The sequence below is a fragment of the Somniosus microcephalus genome, unplaced genomic scaffold (assembly GCF_052327205.1).
Source record: "Somniosus microcephalus isolate GS21.2 unplaced genomic scaffold, FLI_Smic_1.0 unresolved_chr1, whole genome shotgun sequence".
NCBI lineage: Eukaryota > Metazoa > Chordata > Chondrichthyes > Squaliformes > Somniosidae > Somniosus > Somniosus microcephalus.
In genome coordinates this window covers 3061298-3079610 of record NW_028225179.1, presented here as the reverse complement: position 1 = coordinate 3079610, position 18313 = coordinate 3061298, and the positions used below count along the sequence as shown (strand labels likewise).

Sequence of the window (18313 nt, the reverse complement as noted above, 5' to 3'; positions counted from 1 at the left end):
ACATCCTTCCAGCATCTAGTCTGTCTAGTCCTGTTAGAATTTTATAAGTTTCAATGAGATCCCCTCTCATTCTTCTAAACTCCAGTGAGTACAAGCCCAATCGACCCAATCTCTCCTCATACATCATTCCTGCCATCCCAGGTATCAGCCTGGTGAATCTTCGCTGCACTCCTTCCATGGCAAGAACATCCTTCCTCGGATAAGGCGACCAAAACTTCACACAATACTCAAGATGTGGTCTCGCCAAGGCCCTGTACAACTGCAGCAAGACATCCTTGTTCCTGTACTCGAACCCTCTCGGTACGAAGGCCAACATACCATTTGCCTTCTTTACCACCTGCTGCACCTGCATGCTTACCTTCAGTGACTGGTGCACAAGGACACCCAGGTCTCGTTGCACTTCCCCTTCTCCCAATCTATTGCCATTCAGATAATAATCTGCCTTCCTGTTTTTGCCACCAAAGTGGATAACCTCGCATTAATCCACGTTATATTGCATCTGCCATGCTTCTGCTCAATCACCCAACCTGTCCAAATCATACTGGAGTTTCTCAGCATCCTCCTCACAGCACACACGCCCATCCAGCTTTGTGTTGTCTGCAAACTTGGAGTTAATACATCTAGTTCCCTCGTCTAGATTACTTATATATATTGTGAATAGCTGGGGTCCTATGACCGATCCTTGCAGTACCCCACTAGTCACTGCCTGCCACTCGGAAAAAGAGCCGTTTTTTCCAACTCTTTGCTTCCTGTCTGCCAACCAGTTCTCTATCCAAGTCAGTACATTGCCCCCAATCCCAGGTGCCTTAACTTTACACGCTAATCTCTTATGCGGGACCTTATCGAAAGCCTTCTGATTAACACATCCACTGGTTCTCCCTTATCTATTCTACCAGTTACATCCTCAAAGTTCCAGTTGATTAGTCAAGCACGATTTACCTTTTGTAAATCCATGTTGACTTTGTCCGATTCTGTCACTGTTTTCCAAGTGCACTGCTATTACATCTTTTCTAATGGACTCTAGCATTTTCCCCACTACCGATGTCAGGCTTACCGGTCTATAATTCCCCGTTTTCTCTCTACCACCTTTTTTGAATAGTGGGGTAACATTAGCTACCCTCCAATCCATGGGAACTGTTCCAGGGTCTACAGAATTTTGGAAGATGACCAGCAATACATACGTCCAGAATGAGGGGTCACAGTCTAATGATAAGAGGTAGACCATTTAGGACAGAAATTAGGAGAATTTCTTCACCGAGAGATTGGTGAACCTGTGGAATTCTCTACCACAGAAGGCAGTAGAGGCCAATTCATTAAATATATTCAAGAAGGAGTTGGATATATTTCTTAAGGCTAAAGGGATCAAGGGATATGGGGAGAAAGCAGGGACCGGGTAGTGAATTTGGATGATCAGCCATGATCGCATTGAATGGTGGAGCAGGCTCGAGGGGCCAAATGGCCTACTCCTGCTCCTATCTTCTATGTTTCTATGTATGTTTACTATTTCTAGGGCCACTTCCTTAAGTACCCTAGGATGTAGATTATTATGTCCTGGGATTTATCGGCCTTCAATCTCGTCAATTTCCCTAACAACATTTCCCTACAAATACTGATTTCATTCAGTTCCTCTGTCTCATTAGACCCTATGTTCCCCGACATCTCTGGGAGGTTATTTGTGTCCTCCTTTGTGAAGACAGAACCAAAGTATATATTTAATTGGTCTGCCATTTCTTTATTCCCCATTATAAATTTCCCTGATTCTGACCGCAATGGACCAATGCTTGACTTCACCAATCTTTTTCTCTTCACATATCTATAAAAGCTTTTACAGTCAGTTTTTATGTTGCCTGCAAGCTTACTCTCATACTCTATTTTCCCCTTCCTTTGCTGAATCCTAAACTGCTCCCAATCCTCAGGTTTACTGCTTTTTCTGGCCAATTTATATGTCCTCTCCTTGGATCTTATGCTATCCCTAATTTCCCTTGTTAGCCACGGTTGAGTCGCCTTTTTTGTTTTATTTTTATGCCAAACTGGGATGAACAAATTCTGTAGTTCATCCATGCGATCTTTGAATATTTGTCATTGCCTATCCACTGTCAACCCTTTGAGCAACATTCCCCAATCAATCCTACCCAACTCGTGCCTCATACCATCGTAGTTTCCTTTATTTAAATTCAGGACCCTAGACTCTGAGTCAACTACTTCACTCTCCATCTTAATGAAGAATTCTATCATATTATGAGCGCTCTGATGCAAGGGGCCTTGCACAACAAGATTGCTAATTAATCCTTTCTCATTACATAATACCCAGTCTAAGATGGCCTGATCTCTAGTTGGTTCCTCGACATATTGGTCCAGGAAACCATCCCGTATACACTGCAGGAATTCCTCCTCCACAGTATTGTTACTAATTTGGTTAGCCCAATCTATATGTAGATTAAAGTCACCCATGATAACTGCTGTGCCCTTATTGCACGTGTCTCTAATTTCCCATTTAATGCCATCCCCAACCTCCGCATTACTGTTTGGAGGTCTGTATACCACTCCCACTAACGTTTTCTGCCCCTTGGTATTTCTCAGTTCTACCCATACAGAATCCACATCATCAGAGCTAATATCCTTCCTTTCAATTGTGTTAATCCCCTCTTTAACCAGTAATGCTACCCCACCTCCTTTTCCTTTTTGCCTATCTTTCCTGAATATTGAATACTTCTGGATGTTGAGTTCCCAGTCTTGGTCACCCTGGAGCCATGTTTCCGTAATCCCAATCATATGATAGCCATTTACCTCTATTTGTGCAGCTAATTCATCCACTTTATTATGAATGCTCCTCGCATTAAGAAACAAGGCCTTCAGGCTTGTTTTTGTAACTCTCTTAGACCTTTTAGAATTATTATTTACTGTGGCCATGTTTGATTTAAACCCTTGATTTCTCTGACTGCCACCTTTGTTTTTCTCCTTCCTGTCTTTTGCTTCTATCCTTCATTCCCTTTCCGCTGTCTCCCTGCTCAGGTTCCCAACCTCCTGCCATTTTAGTTTAAACCCTCCCCCAGAGCACTAGCAAACACTCCCCCTAGGACATCAGTCCCGGTCCTGCCCAGGTGCAAACCATCCGGTTTGTACTGGTCCCACCTCCCCCAGAACCGGTTCCAATGTCCCAGGAATTTGAATCCCTCCCCCTTGCACCATTCCTCTAGCCACGTGTTCATCTGAAATATCCTTCTATTTCTACTCTGACTAGCACGTGGCACTGGTAGCAATCCTGAGATTACTACCTTTGAGGTCCTATTTTTTAATTTACCTCCTAACTCCCTATATTCAGCTTTTAGGACCTCATCCTGCTTTTTACCTATATCGTTGGTACCTTTATGCACCACGACAACTGGCTGTTCACCCTCCCCTTCCAAAATGTTCTGCAGCTACTCTGAGACATCCTTGACCCTTGCACCAGGGAGGCAACACACCATCCTGGAGTCTCGTTTGCGGCCGCAGAAACGCCTATCAAGTCCCCTTACAATAGAATCCCCTATTACTGTCGCTCTCCCACACTTTTTCCTCCCATCCTGTGCAGCAGAACCACCCACGGTGCCAGGAAGTTGGCTGCTGCTGCCTTCCCCTGATAAGCCATCTCCCTCACCAATATCCAAACAGTTCAGGACTACAGGAGGTCAAACAAGACAAGTGCATTCCTGACCAGAATGGCTGGTGGCTCAGTCTCAGGCCCAGTCTGACTCTGTGTCCTTTCTGTTAGGACTCGTCCTTCTCATATTCAACACATATTCCAGGGCGATATGATAGAAATGTTTAAAATGATGAAAGATGGGATGGGGTAGATAGAAGCAGGCTGCTTCCAATGATTGAGGGATCAAGACAAGGAGCCATAGATACAAGATTAAATGTAGGAGATTTAGAACAGTGATCAGGAGAACCTTCTTCACACGGAGAGTTGTGCGGCTGTGGAATTCACTTCCAGGGTCAGTGGTTGGGTAACAAGGTTCTGTGCTGACAAGTGGTCCTCATGTTTCTATCCAGGACAGGCCTCAGCCCAGTCACTTGCTCCAAATGTTGATGCAATGGTTCAAGCCGAGAGGTGCCAGGGATCGGGAGCAGCAGCAGCTGTGAATAAAATCTAACTGTAAATAATCACCGATATAGTTTATCTTCATTTATTCCTATTTTAATAACTTTTGCTGAATGTGGCCCATGCCAAGTCCAGGATATCGGATCAGACCCACCATAGTAAATGAGTTTGACACCCCTGAGGTCAACAATGTCAACCGGATTCCCCTCATCACCAACCGAGCAATATCTTCACAAAGCTCCAGCTAGTTTGTAGACGTGACCTTGTTTTCTGAAGCCGTGTTGAGTCTCTCTAACGGCCCCTTCTCTTTCCCCAGTGATCATAAACAGCATCTCTCAGGATCCCTTCAAGCATCTTCCCTGTGATCGAGGTCACACTGGTGGGCCTGTAGTTCCCCGGCTCTGATCTCTCCCTGATTTGGAAAATGGGAGTGAGGTGAGCTGCCTTCCAATCTCAGGGAACAATCCCTGACTCTATGGAGCTGTTGATGATACGGGCAAGAGGCTCACAGAGCACCGTCCCATCGCTTTAAACACCCATGGGTGGATATCATCTGGACCTGGAGCGCCATCTAATTTCAGATTTCAGATTTTATCCAAGATGACAAACCCTTTCTATTTTAATATTGATGATGTTATTTTGTCGCCAGCACATCCCACAGCTGGAATCTGAGCATCATCCACAGGAGTGTAGACTGACATGAAATAGTCATTTAACAGCTGTCACAGCCTAGGAATCTGTTTCACTCTGCCCTGAACTGTCTTTCAGTGGCCTTAAACCATCTTTAATGGTCTTCTGACTCCTGACGTAGCTGGAAAAGCTTTTGCAATTATTACCACAATTGGGCAGCTTCTTCCTTTCCAAAGATCTCTGAGCTTCTCTAATGGCTGCTTTTGTCTTCCTCAATTCTGGGTGATATTTGTCCCCATTCTCCTGTAAACTGAATTCATCTTGAATCAAACTGGATTCAATGTAAGACTGTTCAGGGAGTCAGACATCATTCACCCCTAGACCTACGCTGACAGGTAAAACCCCAGACGGTTCCTCAGTAAGGAGTCCTCTGGTTCCTCAGCATATATTTGTCAGGATACTGAAACCCAGCTTTCTTACCGTCCACTCCTGGAGGCCCCACTCCCTGAGCCTACAACCTTCAGCAGGGTCAGTGCTGGAGTTCCACAGCACGAGTGATCCCAGAGTAACTGTTGGGATCGCACCCCCGTGGATGTTCCAGGTGTATTTTTAGTTATCCTGGTGTCTAACACACACACATCTATAAAACAGGGAATTCCTGGAAACATGCTGCTGGTCCTTCTTTATCTGGAGATCAAATGTCTGTTGTATAATTGTACCAGCAGTTAACAGGCTCCTGTGAACTCCTCCCTCTGCTATTTTAATGCCGACTTTAATCAATTTATTTTAAATGTTTTTTTTTTAAATGAGTTAATGCCTGCCTTAAAATGGTAGACTCAGGACTGTCACACAAACATGTTAAATCTTCATCGAATAGTTACCACAGTCATTCTTAGACTGGAAACTTAAACCTGCCGTTTCACTTTCAGTCAGGAATAGATCACAGTTTTACACCAAACTCTGATTTGACAGCACGTTTCCAGCATTCACCGTTGTTCTTCCTGACTCTAAACACAGTTGTAAAGGAGTCTTCTGTTCCATGCCTAGGAGCTCTGAACCATGGAAGGGAGCGGCTGGGACACATTTCTTACACGCCTCGAGATTAACGCCCATGGGGACTTTGCTGTCAGTGAAGAGAGATGAGGAATCCACACCAAGGTGTTTAAACCAAAGCTGATTTATTTGACAAATATCCAGAATATTAAACCCCAGCCCAGCTACAGGGGTTATTAACATCAGCAGAAACAAACCCTAACTGTCAGAATGAATACGGTTCAGTCCTGGATGTGATTAACAGCAGCAAAAACAACAGAATCCAACCTCTGCTGTGACTTGTGAACTCGCTGGTGCCTCAGCAGATCATTTCTGCTTTTAAAGCTCTTCTCACAGACAGAACATTGAAACGGTCTCTTATTGGTGTGAACATACTGGTGTGAAGTGAGGTGGGATGAGCGAGTGAATCCCTTCCCACACACGGAGTAGGTGAACGGTCTCTCCCCAGTGTGGGTGCGCTGGTGTACAGTGAGGTCAGATGATTGCTTGAACCCAGTCCCGCAGCGAGAGCACCTGAATGGTCTCTCGTCAGTGTGAACACGTTGATGGCATGTCAATTCCCCAGAACTTTTAAAGCACTTCCCACAGTCCGAGCATTTAAAAGGTCTCTCATCAGAGTGAACTCGCTGGTGTGTCAGCAAGTTGGATGACTGAGTGAATCCCTTCCCACACTCGAAGCAGGTGAATGGCCTCTCCCCAGTGTGATTGTGTTGGTGTCTCAGCAGACCACCTCCGCTTTTAAAGCTCAGCTCACACTTCGAACATTTAAACAGTCTTTTATCAGTGTGAACAAGTTTGTGTTTCTGCAGGGTGGAAGAATGAGTGAATCTCTTCCCACACATGGCGCAGGTGAACGGCCTCTCCCCAGTGTGAACACGTTGATGGCATGTCAATTCCCCAGAACTTTTAAAGCACTTCCCACAGTCCGGGCATTTAAAAGGTCTCTCATCAGAGTGAACTCGCTGGTGTCTCAGCAGGTGAGATGACTGAGTGAATCCCTTTCCACACATGGAGCAGGTGAACAGCCTCTCCCCAGTGTGACTGCATTGATGAGTTTCCAGCTCAGACAGGTAATTGAATCCCTTTCCACAATCCCCACATTTACAGTCCTCACGTTCCTCCATGGTGTGGGTGTCCTTGTGCCTCTCCAGGTTGGACGATCAGTTGAAGCCTTGTCCGCACACAGAACACGTGTACAGTTTCTCCCCACTGTGAATGGGGTGATGTCTTTTCAGGCTGTGTAACTGGTTAAAGCTCTTTCCACACTCAGTGCACTGGAACACTCTCACTCGGGTGTGTGTGTCAATGATTGTCTCTCCTGGTCACTGGGACCTTGAAGCTCTGCCCACTCATTGTTCCGGCACAAGTTAGCCGCGCATGCGCTGTGATCCCGCCCTGTCCAAGATGGCGGCCAGTGACCCCTTGACCCAGGTGGCCGGGCCTGTCACCGCGGGGCAAACACGAGGCCTGTGGGCTCTTATTCGGGGCCTGAGGCCTACCCTGGGTGTTTATGAGGCTTCCCAGCCCACCAGCGGGTCCAATTCCTCCCCGAGCCCACAATCTCCTACCGCCTGCCAGAAGGGCATGCTCAGAGCAAGCCCTGTCCTGCGCCTGCACACTGGGCTCCTGTAGTCATTGATAGGGCACATTCTGCCATGCGGTGGATTCTGGGTAAACGCCCCGCCATTGAAAATCCCCATTGGTGACAGAAATAATATTTTTGTCATCCCATCGAGCTTGTGGGCGAAGAGGCAATAAACTAAGTCAATCAAGAAATTATACAGAAACCTGACTGGGCGCCACTTTTCCATCACCAACATCTTTCTCTGGCCCGTTTCTCGCAGCCTGGTTTAGTCACTAAATGTTTTCTAACTGTTTTCAAATCGAATTCAGGCCTGTTGTTCAAAGGGAAACTCTAGAGGCTTCATTCTTTGTGTGCCCTATCTGAGAGACTGTTAATGGGTTAAATAAGCTGGCAACAAGAGTTTATAAAAGATGGAAAGGATTTAAAAATACCACTGACAATGCCTCTAAACACACGGGACAGAAAAATCCACATCGTCAGCGCCCCTACCACGTGTCTCAATATCCAACTCCTCCACCACTGGTGCCATATGTCTGCAGTACATACGGTTTACAAGATGAGCAAGATGGAGTCACGGGCCGGGTAGCAGAATGGATGGAAAGATGGCTACAAAACAGAAATCAGAGGTTGAAGTTTAAGAACATTTCTCGGTGTGGCAGAAAGTGAGAAGTGGTGTCCCGCAGCGATCTGTGCTGCTGGGACTAGTGTTGTTTACCATGACACAGAAGCAAAATACTGCGGATGCTGGAAATCTGAAATAAAAACAAAATACTGGAAATACTCAGCAGGTCAGGCAGCATCTGTGGAGAGAGAAACAGTTAACGTTTCAGGTCGGTGACCCTTCATCAGAATTGGAAAAAGCTGGAGATGCAACAGGTTTTTAAGCAAGTGTAGGGGCAGGGAAAGGGGGGAGGGGAGGAAAGAACAAAAGGGAAGGTCTGTGATAGGATGGAAGGCAGGAGAGATTAAGAGACAAAAGGGATGATGGTGCAAAGCAAAAGGAGATGGTAATGGGACAAGTTAAGCAACAAAAGATGACTCTAGATGAAGTGTAAATGGCAATGGCAGGAAGATCAACAGCTGCCTTGTGAGAGAGGGGGGAAAATGAAAAAAAAGATAGGGGCCGAGGTTATGATCTGAAATTGTTGAACACGATGTTGAGTCCGGAAGACTGTAAATTGCCTAATCGAAAGATGAGGTGCTGTTCCTCGAGCTTACGTTGCGCTTCATTGGAACAAAGTAAGAGGCCGAGGACAGTGAGGTCAGAGTGGGAGTGGAGCGGTGAATTAAACTGACAGGTGACCGAAAGCTCGGGGTTACCCTTACAGACTGAATGGAGGTGTTCCGCAAAGCGGTCACCCAATCTGCGTTTGGTCTCCCCAATGTTGAGGAGACCACATCATGAGCAGCGAATACAGTATACTAAATTGCAAGAAGTACAAGTAAATCGCTGTTTCACCAGGAAGGAGTGTTTGGGGCCCTGGACAGTTGGAAGGGAGGAGGTAAAAGGGTAGGTGTTGCAACTCCTGCGCTTGAACGTGAAGGTGCCAGGCGAAGGGGTGTTGGGGGTGATAGAGGAGTGGACCAGAGTGTTGCGGAGGGAGCAGTCCCTTCAGAATGCTGAAAGGGGAGGTGAGGGGAAGATGTGTTTGGTGGTGGGATCATGCTGGAGGTGGCGGAAATGGCAGAGGATATTCCGTTGAATGTGGAGGCTCGTGGGGTGAAAGGTGAGGACAAGGGGAACCCTAGCATGGTTCCAGGAGGGAGGGGATGGGGTGAGAGCAGAAGTGCAGGAAATGAAATGGACACAGTCAAGGGCCGTGTCAACCACAGTAGAGGGAAATCCTCGGTTGAGGAAAAAGGAAGACATGTCGGAAGCACTGGTATGGAAGGTGACATCATCAGAGCAGATGCAGCAGAGATGGAGAAACTGGGAGAATGGAATAGAGTCCTTACAGGAGGCGGGGTGGGAGGAAGTGTAGTCCAGGTAGCTGTGGGAGTCAGTGGGCTTATAGTGAATGTTTACCATGATTTGGACTCAGAACTTGGAGCATGGTATCAGAGTTTGCAGGTGGCACCAAATTGGTTGGTGTAACTAATAATGTTGGGGACTGCACCAAAATACAGGAAAACATAAACAGGCTTGCAGACTTGGCAGATAAATGGGGAGTGAAATTCAATATTGCAAAATGTGAGCTGGTTCATTTTGGTAGGAGGAATAAGGAGGCCACTTATTCCCTGTGCTCGCTGACCTACATCGGCTCCCGGTTAAGCAGCGCCTCGATTTCAAAATTCTCATCCTTGTGTTCAAATCCCCCCATGGCCTCGCTCCTTCCTATCTCTGTAATCTCCTTCAGTCCCCCCACCCCCGAGATATCTGCGCTCCTCTAATTCTGCCCTCTTGAGCAACCCTGATTACAATCGCTCAACCTTTGGAAATTCCAGAGCCTCGGCCCTAAGCTCTGGAATTCCCTGCCTAAACCTCTCTGCCTCGCTATCTATCTTTCCTCCTTTAAGACGCTCGTTAAAGCCTACCTCTTTGACCAAGCTTTTGGTCACCTGCCCTAATTTATTCTTATGTGGCTCAGTGTCAATTTTTTTGTCTTAAAATACTCCTGTGCAGCGCCTTGGGACGTTTTACTACATTAAATGCGCTATATAAATACAAGTTGTTGTTGTTGTTAGAAGGGAATGAATTAAATGGAATAAAAGTGCAAAGAGATCTGTGATTACAGACACATAAAAGTAGCAACACAAGTTGAACAGGCCATAGAGTGCAAAGAAAGGACTGGGGCCCATTTTAGAATAGAATACAAAAGCCGGGAGGTAATGTTGAATTTATATTGAACCTTGGTGAGACCACAGTTGGAGCACTGGGAGCGGTTCTGGTCTCCACTCTACAAAAGGATATTGAAGCACTGGAGAAAATGCTGAAAAGATTGACAAGAACGTTACCAGGATTGAGAGGATGCGACTCTCAGGCACGATTGAGCAGGTTTGGGCTCTTTTCTCTGGAAGAGAAGACTAAGAGGAGTCCTGATTGATATGAAGGGGTTTATAGGGTAGATGTGGAGAAACTGTTTCCACTTATGGGTGAGTCAGACAAGGAGGCAGAAATATAAGATCGTCACTAACAGATCAAATAAAGAAGTTCGGAGGAAGTTCTTCACACACAGTGTGGTGAGAATGTGGAACTCGCCGCCACACTGAGTGACTGAAGCAGATAGCAATGGTACATTTAAGAGCAGGGTTGATGTATCTATGAGAGAAGGGAATAAAGGAATATGAGGGCAGCGTAGGAAGAGGTCATTAGAGTGGGCGGAGGCTCGTGTAGAGTATAAACACTGGCACAGACCAGTTGGGCCAAATGGCCTGTTTCTAGGCTGTCAACTCTATGTATGTACAGCAGGGGTGGATTAATACTCGGGCCCTCGGGACCCGGGGTGGATTAATGCTCAGAGCTATGTGGCCCTTGCCCATGGGGTGCTTTAAGAACATACATAAGAACATAAGAATTGGGAGCAGGAGTATGTCACACGGCTCTTCGAGCCTGCTCTGCCATTCAATAAGATCATGGATGATTTTCGAGCTCAACTCCACTTTCCCACCCAATCCCTATATTCCTTGATTCCCCTAGAGTCCAAAAATCTATCTATTTTAGCCTTGAATATAATCAACGACTCAGCATCCACAGCCATTTGGGGTAGAGAATTCCAAAGATTCAGAACCCTGAGTGAAGAAATTTCTCCTCATCTTTAAATGGCCGACGCCTTATCCTGAGACTATGCCCTCTAGTTCTAGACACTCCAGTCTGGGGAAACAACCTCACAGCATCTACCCTGTCAATCCCCCTCAGAATCTTACATGTTTCAATGAGATCACCTCTCATTCTTCTAAATGCCAGAGAGTATCGGCACAATCTACTCAATCTCTCATCCCAGGGATCAATCTAGTGAACCTTTGTTGCACCGCCTCTAAGGCAAGTATGTCCTTCCTCAGATAAGACCAAAACTGTGCACAGTTCTCCAGGTGTGGTCTCACCAAGGCCCTGTACAGTTGTAGTAAGACGTCCTTACTCTTGTACTCCATCCCCCTTGCAGTAAAAGCCAACATGCCATTTGCCTTCCTAATTGTCTGCTGTACCTGCATGCTAACATTCTGTGTTTCCTGTACGAGGACACCGAAATCTCTCTGAACACCAACATTTAATAGTTCCTCAATATTTAAAAAAATTCTGTTTTCCTATTTTTCCTATCAAAGTGAATAACCTCACAATTTTCCACATTATACTCCATCTGCCGTCTTATTGCCCCCTCACCTAACCTGTCTACATCCCTTTGCAGGCTGCTTGTGTCCTCCTCTCAGCTTACTTTCCCACCTAGCTTTGTATTGTCAGCAAACCTGAATACATTGCACTTGGTCCCTTCATCTAATCATTGATATAGATTGTAAATAGCTGAGGCCCAAGCATCCTTGCGGCACCCCACGAGTTACAGCCTGCCAATCAGAAATTGACCTGTTTATTCCTACTCTCTGTTTTCTGTCAGTCAACCAATCCTCTCTCCATGCTAATACATTACCCTCAATACCACGAGCCTTTATCTTGCTTAGCAACCTTTTATGTGGCACATTATCAAATGCCTTTTGCAAATCCAAATATACTACATCCACTGGTTCGCCTTTATCTACCCTGCCAGTTACATCCTTAAAAAACCTAATACATTTGTTAAACACGATTTCCCTTTCATAAAACCATGTTCACTCTGCCGAAGTGCCCTGTTACCACTTCCTCAGTAATGGATTCCAGCATTTTCCCCACGACTGATGTCAGGCTAACTGGACTGTAGTTCCCTGTTTTTGCTCTCCCTCCTTTCTTGAATAGAATGCTTGGGCCGATGGGCCCTCCCCAGAGGAGGATTAATGCTCATGCCTATGGGGCCCTCCACTATGGATGGATGAATGCTGCTGATGGCCCACAGCGCCTTATGGGTACCCAGTTTTGAGCTGCTAGGTCTGTTCAAAATTCTATCGCACTTAGCACAATGGATCATTTGCACAGTGTGGTAAACCACTTTTATCATTCACTATCGTTACACTATGGTTATCACTGTTTATATCATTACACTATGGTTATCACTGTTTACACTGTTGTATCACTACACAAGGTCACCTCTTGTCACGCTGTTATACCTGGGCTGACCACAGCTGACTCCGCCCATGGCTCCGCCTGCTTGCCCAGGTATAAAGGTGGTCGACTGGCTGGTATTCCTCCTTGTTGGACCCGATCACCCACGAGGGTGGGCTCTGTTATTTAGCCAATAAAAACCTATAGTTACTATCTTAACTCGTCGCTTTTCATTGGATGAATTGATAGGTATATCAATTTTATTGGCTAAATAACAGAGCCCACCCTCGTGGGTGATCGGGTGAAGACACTTGGTGTAATCTGTAAATTCCAACAACATGCCTCTAGTTTCTGACTCCAAATGATAGTGAACACCAGTGGTCCCAGCACGGATCCGTATGGGACACCATTTCTCACTTTCTGCTAGTCCGAGAAACTCCCCTTAACTTCCACCCTCTGATTTCTGTTTTGGAGCCATCTTTCTACCCATTCTGCTACCTGGACCTTGACTCCACACGGCCTGACCTTGGTCAGCCTGTAGATCGTACTTACTGTGGACACAGTACATCAATGGTGGAGGGGGTGGATATTGAGTTCTGTGCCAAGGCGCTGATGAAGTGAACTTCTCTGTCTTTGTGTTTTAGGCAACGCTGTTGGCGTTTTTCACCTCCTTCCACCTTTATAAGAATTGTTGCCGAATTATTAAACCCTTTTACAGCCTCACGAGTGGGACACGCAAACAACGAGGCCTCATAAGTTTCCCTCAGAATTACAGACGGGCAGAAGGTGGGAAGTGGTGTTCCATGGGGATTGGTGCTGGGACCACTGTTGTTCACCATTTACATGAATGATTTGGACTTGGGAATCAGAAGCACAATTTCAAAATTTGCTGATGACACTAAATTGGAGGGTGTAGTTAATACTGAGGAAGACTGTAATAGCATCCTTGCAGAATTATTCAGTTGTGTTCAGTAAATAGCAGCATCTTTTAATTTGCCTTGAATGATCACATCATTATATAGTTATGTGAAAAACAGAAATCATTAAAAGCTCCCAATTTCAGAATTGTCAGATTCAAACTCAACTTCTTCCAAGTACAATCTAACATTCAAAAATTGTAATGGATGTAGGTGAGATATTAGGACTGTTGTCTAACACAACCCAAACACAGTGACACACAGACAGATGGGCAGGTGTAGCTTCACAGCGGATCCTTTCAAGCATCACTAAAAAGTGGCAGACTGGCAATCCATTGTTCACTAATGGAGTTGTGATCTTTATAAATTAAGAAAGGAAATGCATGGAAATGTGTCAAAGAGTTGATTAACAGAGTGGGGCATCATCTCCCTTTGATTTCTATTTCTGACACCAGGCAACAGAAAAAGGTCATTACAACACGACATAAACAGACTCTTCAGGTGTCAGAGATCAGACTTCAGAACAACATGTCTGCCAGCTCTGGCCACAAACCCCAGTACAGTCAACATTTCAGCAGCTGCAGCCCTGATTAAATAACTAGTAGTTTAACATGTCTAGCAGAGATTTTGTAGCAAAATAGAAGAAATGTATTTGTGACACACACACAATTAATAATTAAGTCACAATGTGATTGTGAGGATCGATTATCGCATCTTGATACCTTCTGTGTCCACCAGTCGAGGAAGGTATCAAGTGAACTGGTGGACACCGCCTGTTCCCTCTCCAGGGCCACCCAGGCAGGGACAAGACCACGGGAGAGAGGCAGGCAGCCAGAGTGACCCCCCCCATGGGCCCCGCCCATCCTGGGCCTACAAATTGCTGTTTTCACCAGGCCCAAGAGCAGGTCCAGGAGAAGATCCTCCGACTTACCCACGCCCCTCCGCACCAGGTACGCAAAGATTAGGAGTGTGGGGCTAAAGTGTAACCAAGAGTTGAGGAGCAGCCCCTTCAGGGAACTATACAGGGGCTGCAACCTCTCACACTGAATATATACACGGCCCGTGGACTCCTCTAGGCCGCAGAAAACACATCTGACCTTGGAGTCCGGAAAGGAGCTTAAACTGTTGTACACGATAGCTCCCTGCAACAGTCTCCACCCCAGATCCCCAATGGTGCTGGGAAGGACTCCTGCATAGAGAGCCCTCCATTGGGGACCCACACCTCTGTCAGACAGCAAGATGACCCGCCAGTCTGATTGAGATTGGGCAATAAACAAAATTAATCAATAAATGACACAGAAACCCGAGTCCCCGGGTCCTCAGCCCTGGTGTGAAGTACGCTGGCCACCAATTTTCCGTTACTAACTCACACCTCAGGCCCCGCCCAGTCTGGTTTAATTACTAAATGTTTTCTAACTCAGGTTTCAGGCCTGTCATTCTGAGGGAAACAAGGCCTCATTTATTGGTGTGTCCCACCCGAGCGGCCGTTAATGGCTTTAATAAACTGGTAGCAAGGTTTTATTCAAAAGTGGAAAGAGGTGAAAAACGCAACTAGCAATGCCTCAAAACTCACGGACAGAGAAATCCACTTCATCAGCGCCCCTGCCACACGACACAATATCCACCCCCTCCACCACTGGTGCACTGTGTCTGCAGTATGTACGGTCTACAAGAAGACCACGGTCAGGCCGTGTGGAGTCAAGGGCCAGGCAACAGAATGGATGGAAAGATCGCTACAAACTTCCCTTAACTCCAACCCTCTGATTTCTGTTTTGTAGCCAGCTTTCCATCCATTCTGCTGCCTGGCCCTTCCCTCCACACGGCCTGACATTGGTCATCTTGTCAATCTTACATACTGTTATGGATAGCAAGCTGGTCACAAAACAGAAAACAGAGAGTAGGGGTTAAGAGTAGCTACTCAGACTGGCAAAAGGTGGGAAGTGGTGTTCCACAGGGATCGGCGCTGGGATCACTATTGTTCACCACTTACATAAACGATTTGGACTCGTGAATCAGAAGAACAATTTCAAAGTTTGTCGATAACACCAAATTGGGAGGTAGAGTTAATACTGAGGAAGACAAAATGCAAGAAGACATTAATAAATTTCAGAATGGGCATGTAATTGGCAAATGAATTTCACTGTAGATCAGTGTGAGGTGGTGTGTTAATGAATTCCACTGTAGATCAGTGTGAGGTGGTGTGTTAATGAATGTCACTATAGATCAGTGTGAGGTGGTGTGTTAATGAATTTCACCTGATCAGTGTGAGGTGGTGTGTTAATGAATTTCACTATAGATCAGTGTGAGGCGGTGTGTTAATGAATTCACTATAGATCAGTGTGAGGCGGTGGGTTAATGAATTTCACTGTAGATCAGTGTGAGGGGGTGTGTTTTGGTGGGAAGAATGAGGACGCCACTCACTACTTGGACAAGGGGTGAAATAGGGTTGCTTTGTGCCTCCCGCGATATTCAGCGGGAGGTTAGCGGCAAAGGTAGTCGGTAGCTCCCCGCGGCACTGCACCGCCGGCAATGATGTCATCACGACGCGCAGCACCCCGGCTGCAACCTTGGGTTGCAACCCCTGACCTATCGCCAGACGATATGACCGACAGGGTCAGGGGTCATTTCTGCAGCCACGGCGACGCCACTTAAAGGGCAGGTGTCGGGCGGCAACTTTTTATTTTGGCCGACTGCCAGCACCTGCCCCCTTTCCCTTTCTTCTTCGGGGTGTCGGCCGCGATTGCTCAGCCCGGCGCTCCTCTTGATCAGGCACCCCGCTCCCCGGTGGTCCAGCAGGGCCCCGGTGTGTGCAGTGCTAGGCCCCTCCCCTTTAATCAGGGAGGGAGGTCTGCTATGACACGGTGCTATGTGCCGACGGGCGTGGCGCTGTTACACGAAGAGCCGTGAAATTGACTGGTAGCACCTCAAGACGGAGGGGAGTGCTTCCAGTAGCACCCTGCCTCCTGCTTGGGGCGCTACCACTGAATTTAATGCACAGGGGCGCTAACTTTTTTGGGGTGCTAAAATTAGCCCCGGTCACGTTAGCGACCCAAAGGGGGCACCACCGAATTTCCCCCCAAGAGTCTAAATGGGCTGGAGGAGCAGAGAGATCCAGGGACACAGATACACAAATCACTAAAAGTAGCGACACACGTTAATAAGGCCATTAAAAAAAAGCACTGGGGTACATTCCTAAAGGAGCCTTCTGTTCCGTGCCTAGGAGCTCTGAACCATGGCAGAGAGCGGCTGGGACACGTTTCTCACACACCTCGAGATTAACCTGCACGGCAACTTTTCTGTCAGTGAAGAGAGACAAGAAAGACCAAAGTGCCGTTTGCCCCACTCAGTGTGGCCCTGAAGGACTGTGTCCAGGCTAGAGTTCTGTTCCCGTCGTATGATCCTCCCCCAGATTGTCCTTTCTGAGCTCCAGCCAGGTGATGCTAAACACTCAGGTGGGAAAGACAACAATCGACAACAATGTGTTTAAAACAAAGTTGATTTATTGGACATATATCCAGAATATTAAACTCCAGCCCAGATCCCGGAGTTATTAACATCAGCAGAAACAATCCCCACCTGTCAGAATGAACATGGTTCAGTCCTGGATGTGATTAACAGCAGCAACAACGGAATCCAACCCCCGCAGTCACTTGTGAACTCGCTGGTGTGTCAGGAGGTGGGATGCGCGAGTGAATCCCTTCCTACACACGGAGCAGGTGAACGGCCTCTCCCCAGTGTGAACTCGCTGGTGTGTCAGCAGCTGGGATAAATTAGTGAATCCCTTCCCACTCAGAGCAGTTGAATGGCCTCTCCCCGGTGTGAGTGTGCTGGTGTGTCAGGAGGTGGGATGACTGAGTGAATCCCTTCCCACACTCAGGGCAGGTGAACGGCCTCTCCCCAGTGTGAGTGTGCTGGTGTATAGTGAGCACTGGGGTACATTCCTAAAGGAGCCTTCTGTTCCGTGCCTAGTCCCGCAGTGCGAGCACCTGAACGGTCTCTCGTCAGTGTGAACACGTTGATGGCGCATCAGTTCCCTGGAACTTTTAAAGCACTTCCCACAGTCCGAGCAGTTAAAAGGTCTCTCATCAGTGTGAACTCACTGGTGTCTCAGCAGGTGGGATAACTCAGTGAATCCCTTCCCACATTCAGAGCAGGTGAACAGCCTCTCCCCACTGTGAACACGCTGGTGTATCAGCAGGTTGGATGACTGAGTGAATCCCTTCCCACACTCAGAGCAGGTGAACGGCCACTCCCCAGTGTGAACATGCTGGTGTATCAGCAGGTTGGATGACCGAGTGAATCCCTTCCCACACTCAGAGCAGGTGAATGGCCTCTCCCCAGTGTGAACATGCTGGTGTATCAGCAGGTTGGATGACCGAGTGAATCCCTTCCCACACTCAGAGCAGGTGAATGGCCTCTCCCCAGTGTGAGTGCGCTGGTGTGTCAGGAGGTGGGATGACTGAGTGAATCCCTTCCGACACTCAGGGAAGGTGAACAGCCTCTCCCCGGTGTGAATGCACTTGTGTCTCGATAGGCCAGAGGGTCGGCTGAAGCCTTGTCCACACACAGAACACGTGTACGGTTTCTCCCCGCTGTGAACGGTGCTTTTTGCTTCCATGTTCAGAGGCCGATGATATTCAGATCCGATGAGTCGAGTGACTGTCAGATCTTGAAGTGATGTTTGGTTTGAGTTTCCTCTCTGCAAATCCTCCCCTTCCAGTGCCCTGTAAAATTAATATAAAACAGGGAGCGTGAGAGACAACCCACAAGAAAACAAAGGCAGGTTGTGAAATTGAGCACAATGAATGTGGTCAATTGTGGGGCCGGCACTAGAAAAAAGTGACCATGAAAGCTGCCGGATTGTCATAAAAACCCAACTGGTTCACTGATGTCCTTCAGGGAAGGGAATCCACCACCTGGTC

The 18313-nt window shown here is 47.0% G+C and overlaps 2 pseudogenes; both read right to left on the bottom strand.

Annotated features, from left to right (window-relative positions):
• Positions 1-5985: 5985 nt before the first annotated feature.
• LOC147093189 (uncharacterized) lies at positions 5986-13042 on the bottom strand (annotated as a pseudogene).
• A 4101-nt stretch (positions 13043-17143) lies between these two features.
• LOC147093188 (uncharacterized) lies at positions 17144-18105 on the bottom strand (annotated as a pseudogene).
• Between the last annotated feature and the right edge of the window lie 208 nt (positions 18106-18313).